Source organism: Papaver somniferum, chromosome 9 (genome assembly GCF_003573695.1).
Source record: "Papaver somniferum cultivar HN1 chromosome 9, ASM357369v1, whole genome shotgun sequence".
Lineage (NCBI taxonomy): Eukaryota > Viridiplantae > Streptophyta > Magnoliopsida > Ranunculales > Papaveraceae > Papaver > Papaver somniferum.
In genome coordinates, this window is record NC_039366.1 from 194,897,297 (window position 1) to 194,903,997 (window position 6,701).

The window sequence follows — 6,701 nt, forward strand, 5'->3', positions numbered from 1 at the left end:
TTAAGATTAATTCTGCCGTGACATTCACTACTGAATTCCCAGAATAATCTATTATTGCTCCTATTCCATGGTCGAATCCACGACTGGTCCCATGGAATGGAAATAACGATTGCTCCTATTCCATGGTCGAATCCACGACTGGTCCCATGGAATGGCAATAACGATTGCTCTTATTCCATGGTCGAATCCACGACTGGTCCCATGGAATGGCAATAACAATTGCTCCTATTCTATGGTCGAATCTGCGACTGGTCCAACGGAATGGCAATAAACAATTGTTATGATTCTATGATCGAATCCACGGCTTGATCTCATAGAATAGCAATAACAATATTATCTCATTACTCCGATTTCATGATCGAATCCACAACTGGTCTCATAAATGGTAATAGATAAATCTTAATTACTCGGATTCTATGGTCGAATCTACGATCCCATGGAATGGTAATGCTCACTTTATTATTCTGAATTCGTAGTCGAATCCTCAGCTGATCCTATGAATTAATAATAAACATCTTATTACTCAGTTTTGTGAATTATTCTCCACCGAATTCCACAATTAGTAATAAATAATCAACAACCGGGCGTCTAAGCTACTTCTAAGTAAGCCCCGATTCAAATGGTGAAGGTATATTCAACGACGATACACTAACAGTCACCGCAAGAACGAGTATTTCAAAAATACAACGAAACGATGAACCTATGCAAAATAGAGAAGAAAATAATAAATAATTAAAAATATTGACCACGGTGCTGGGAGCACGGACACACGACCGACCGACCGTGTTGTGGTCAATCCCATGCCAGTTTTATATTTTTAATGCATTTTTATTATTTTCCATGATTTGACGAAAATTATCTCATTTTATCAAATCTCCTTCGTCTCGAGGAAACTCCTCGGTTTCATGGTACTTCCATAAATCCATAAAAAATAATATAAAATTAAGGTAAGGAGTGTGGGGCGTGACCATTGGCCAACCGGCCATGCCTTGGTCCCAGCCGGCCCCACACCTCACGGTTCGTTATTATTTTATTATTATTATTATTTCTCTAATTTCATGAAAAACTCCTTGATTTCATGGTATTTTTTGCACAAATCATCATATAATAATAAAATAAAATTATGAAAACTTGTGGGACAGGGCCACTAGCCGGCCGGCCATGCCCTGGCCGGTCCCACACGCCCTTTTCTTTATTATTTTATTATTATTTATCCTATTTTTCCTTGAATTCATCAAATTCCTTGATGTTATGATATTTCTATCAAGCTGCCTCCTATCAGGCGCCCGCCAACGGAAGAAGAAATAGCAAATCCCAAGTATTTCCGCTACCACAGGTTCGTCCATCACCCGACCAATGAATGCAATAGGTCAAAACGCATTTTCAAGGAAAGGTGGAGGTAGGAGAACTTCAACTGGGCAATAAGGGAGTTCACAGAGATCCTCTTCCACTTAGAAGCTGCATGCTCTCTGGGGACTCTGTTCACAAAACCGTGCAAACCATGATGCAGCGTGTGTGCGAAATCCTATATCTCTCCAAGGCGCAGCGTCAAGACATGTTTACATCCCTCAATCGTGTTGTGTCGGGCAAGCGACTCTTTACTGCTGAGGAAGCCACTCCGAAATCCCAACCTCTCTCAGGAAGCGTTGTTGGAAAGTGCAACTGGGGACTGCTGACCACGGCTTACCTAAAGAATGCTGCGTTCGATGGCACACTGATTGACACCGCCTTTAAATTCAACATTGTTACCGTCAAGACTCCAAGAGCTGCAGGAACTTCAAAACAGAAGGCTACTTATTCCCCAATTGCGGTCAAAAACCTGGAAGGAGAAGCAATAGACGTGTATGGATACATTAACCTCGAAATTAAGGTGGTAGATGCTCTAACACATGGAAAATTACACATTGTCAAAGAATTCCCAAATTATGACATGATTCTGGGGCGCTCGTGGGTACATGGCAATAAAGCAAAATTAGGAGTGTCCTCTCTGCCGATGTCAATACCCGAAAGAATTTCCAGCAATCCATCCAACCCTGAAGATTACATGTTGCCGTATCAACAACTTACCAATGTAACTCAATTACCTGGAGAGAGCCCGTCGACGTTCATTCATAGATTCCGAACACAAGTAAGTCTTATGGAACAACCCTTTCTGCACCCTGTCACTTCTCCTCTCGGCCAGGCATGGGGACGCGGTCCAGTTATCAACCTGTGTTAGAGCATATCTCGGTTGAACCCACCAAGCGTTGGTATGTCAAGTTTGGTTGTCATATTTTAGTGAATCAAAACTTATTTAAGAGTCGCTTGATTAAATGTACTAGAGTCAACTTCGTATAGGTTAGCTTGAAAGTATTAGGATATAAGACATTACAAGTATTGCGAAGACTTGAAGAAGTGAAGAAGTAAGGAGCTACAACCACAATATCATCCTTCCACTTGAGGTTAGTGATATTTGGCTTGAAATGTTTCGTTCCCTAACGTATCTTTCAAGTCGTGCATATTGAAAACAAAACTCCGAAGAATGAACACTGTAGATTGACATAGTATTAAGGAACACAATACGAGGTTTATTGCTTAAGCATTAAACTTTATAGAAAAGACATCGACATAATCGTTTTAATGCTACTGTGATTATGTATGGGTATGAGGTAAGGATTTCATCCTAGGAAACAATGTTTTACATGTGTTTTAAGGAAGTAAGTTCATGAACTTGGTTTGTGAATCGAAAAGGAAATCGCCAGGCGTTATTGGGATTGTTATTCATTTCATATCTTATGAACGACCAATATGTGTGATTAGTACAACCGATCATGACTTGTTTGTGTTCTTGGTAAAACTATTCACATAAGGCCTGACTTATGTATTGGTATGACTTTTATTAGTGAAACCGATCTTAAGTAATCACCTGATGATATAATCGAGTTTGTGTAGTTTGTAAGACCTAACTATGGGTAAAGGGGAACCGATCCTAGTAAGAGGTGCAACACATCACAAAGGGGAATTGATCCTTGTATGAGGTGCAGCAAGGTTTATAGCAGAAAGGGGACCGATCCTATGGACATGTGCAACACGTTTTTAGGAAAAGAGGAACTGATCCTATGGACATGTGCAACACATATAAGTTAGATACCATAAATATATGGGGAACCGATCTTAGTACCTAGTTAACGAATTTTGGGAAGCTAGTGTGACTATGCACAATACTCACATGGAGGTAAAACCAAAACTTGTTTTGGTAGAACCGTTAAACCCATGATTTGTGATTGAGTGTTCTTGATCAATCACATAGCTCTTGAAAGTCAGAAGAACCAATTCTAAACATGTTTGGAAGCGTGGTGAATCGGTTTTAAGTGTGTAAGTATGAAAGAGGACGTACAAAGTAAGGATGTCGACACACTTTGAACACGTGTATTAATGCGTATCTTTTATTGTTCAAAGATATTCCTTAACATCTAAAAGGAAGAAAATTCCAGGATCGAAATTAAATAAGTTAAGAATCTTTTAATTAAGGTTTTTAATTATATATATGGAAAATAAGAATTAGTAATGTGCATTTACTAGTTAAAGATTTTCCAAGGAGATTTTCGATCAATATTTTGGACAGAGCATTCTCTGGAATTTTGAAAACCGAATTTGGAAATTATTTATTATTGAATATCTTGAGAATATTTTCGGTTTTGGAAATTCCTTGGTGTCCAAACTTCCTTGTCTATAAATACTTGAAGTTTGCATTCTAGCAAATTAATCCTTCGTGACAGTAAACTTCCTCTGTTGTACTGTTACTGGTGAAGCCGCCTATTCGGAAAAGAGAGTAACCTAATTAGGCGAAATTTCTTTCGACCGCTCACTTTAAAGTCTTCTTTGGGATTGAGAAGCTCTATTAGTACCATTGGTGGGAAACTAGGTAATTGCGGTTTATCTTTTGTTTTCGAATGATTTGATTGACTAATGGTGGTTGAACTTTGATTGCACCTAGTTTGTTTATGCTTGAGAATCTTCTCTTCTGATCTAAGATTCACTCAAACTAGTTCAAAGTTTCGACAGGGATCTTTAGACTGTTGTTAGTTCTAAAGACGATCTTGTGATAATCCATTGTTAACAGACTCCGTTTTATGTTGATTGTTTACAAGAGATTCAAGTAGTTGTGTGCAGGTGTTTATTGAAGATCTAAGAAGATTTGAAGATAAAGAAGAGATAGAAGATTTCTGACTTGGTTATATAAATCTTTGGTGTGCACAATACTTGTTTCGGTACAAAGAGGATCCAACTATAATAGGTTTATCCTTGTGGTAGATTGGATTGATTAGTTGAGTACATCGGCATCAATATGGTTCTTTGTGATTAAAAGTATTGATTGCAAATTCTTACGATTACTTTGGTTAATTGAACATAAGATAAATCTAAGGACCTGACGAAGGAGTTTATTGAGATAAACAGAAGAGCCTTTGTCCAAATCATATGACTTGGTTGAAGAGAGTTGATACCAAACAGATTTGTTGTTCCTTTACTGTTTGGAATACGAACCAAAGGAATTGTTCCAATTACGTGACTTATTCATAAGTTGGAGGCGTGCAAATACAGACGGAACTAGGTGAACTGTAGGTTTAGTTGCTTGGTCTCAACTATACGAAGTTGGTTTATTTTGTATAGCGGCTTAATCTTGAGAGTATTCAATTCTGGACAAGGTCCCTGGGTTTTTCTGCATTTGCAGTTTTCCTCGTTAACAAAATCTTGTTGTGTCATTTACTTTATATTTCCGCATTATAATTGTTTTATTATAATTAAAGTAAATTACACAAACGTTAATTCCTATTTATTTGATAAGCAATCCTATTGTGTTTGGTTAAGTCCGAACATTTGTATCAAGTAAACATACTTTGTCGTTGTATTGTCTCGATCTTGTATCCATAGACGATCACACAAAGTGTGAACCGATTAGTTGTATTGTCTCGACTCAGTCCATAGACAATCACTTTCGGAGAAAGGACTTATATAAAGGAAAAGTATTAGGTTGAGGTATATTTGGGTACCCTCGCCTTTTCAATTAGTATCAGAGCAGGCAAACACGAAAAGATCTAACAATATGTGTTTGGTGCGATCCATCCTATAAGAATTGAATCTATGAATGATTCAGTTAACGTAATGGCAGGATTTGACTACTTTAAAAGATCATGGTGGAAAACCCGTATGAAGTATGTAATACTCTTATTCCTAAACCTGTTAGGAATTACGCATATGTATGTCTTGAGTGACTTACACGATCCTTTAACTATTATTGGGTTGTACATCATTATGTTACGTAACAATGGTACAATGGCCTATGTGACAGTCTGTATATTGAAAATGCATAAGATTCTACTTAAGATTTCTATGAACATTGTCTATTGTGTTCTGACAAAATCAGGAATCTTATATGTATTTTGGATGGCCTACCAAAGTATATACATGTACATTTTCAGATCAAGGACTGTCAATGTTTAGCTTTCTAGGATGCAGTTTTGGAAAATATGTGATCCTACAAGGGATGAGTTTTCAGTTAATAATTCTATTAACAGTGGTTTGCTTCATACACCTTACAACTGTTTTAATGAAGCAAGTGATCTTTTGAAACATCACTGGGTTTATGATTCTGATAGTATTTTTAACAAATATCATATCTTGTTCAAATTTATCTCTGTATACTCTAGTAAATTCTTGAATAAATTTCAAGTGATATTGCCACTCTATGGTAATAAAAGAGTAAACATATTTTTGGACAAAAACATGGAATCAATCCGAAACAAAGATCCAGACCATGAAAAACCGATTTTCCAAAAGAAGAACCTAGATACAAAATCGTAATTGTTTCCCCACAATTCACGATTTCCGATTTTGAGAGTATTTCCTAAAACTAGTTATTTCCGGTTTTTTGATATCAAGTCTTCCTATAAAAGATAATCTCTTGTAATGTGTTTATACATATTGGGGAAGATTGATCAAAACCGTAACTAGGGTTTTTCATATTTTCGCAAGTATGAGAAAAAGGAAATCAAGAACTAAATCCGCTAATAATTGGATCAGATTTGAAGACATTGATGAAATCAGATTTCCTAACAGTATTGATAACATGCATGATTTATCTAGTTTTGTTGACATCTCTTGTTTCAGGAAATACAAAATTATCAAGAGAATGGATTTTACCACTGAATTTTTTTTGATTCAAACGTCAAAGATAAGGATTATGTGAAGTTTGTTCAAGATCGAAACTGGGGAAAACTTTTTGATTTTGAAAAATATTCACCTGATATGGTAAGAATTTTTTATGCAAATATTCGTAATATTGATCATAAGAAACTTTCCTTTGTTACACTTGTTGGTCAAGCAATCTACTATGTTGATCGTAAGACACTATCTAATGCTATTAATTACAATAAGGTATGTAGTCACTTGATTATTGGAGTTGAAATTGAACACGATACCATTTCAACAAATCTCACTGGAAGATCAACAGAATGGGAAAATGGTAGATTACCAACAAAAGATGTACCCTTCCACCTAAGGGTATTCGGTAAACTTGCTTTAGCTACCCTATTTGCAAGTACAAGAGATAAGTCTGTTTGGGATAAAGATTTTGCAGAATTTGTTTATTTTCTGTTAAAAGGAGATCCTCAAATTGATATCTGTGGAATTATTGTCAACCAAATGATCAAGATATCATGTTG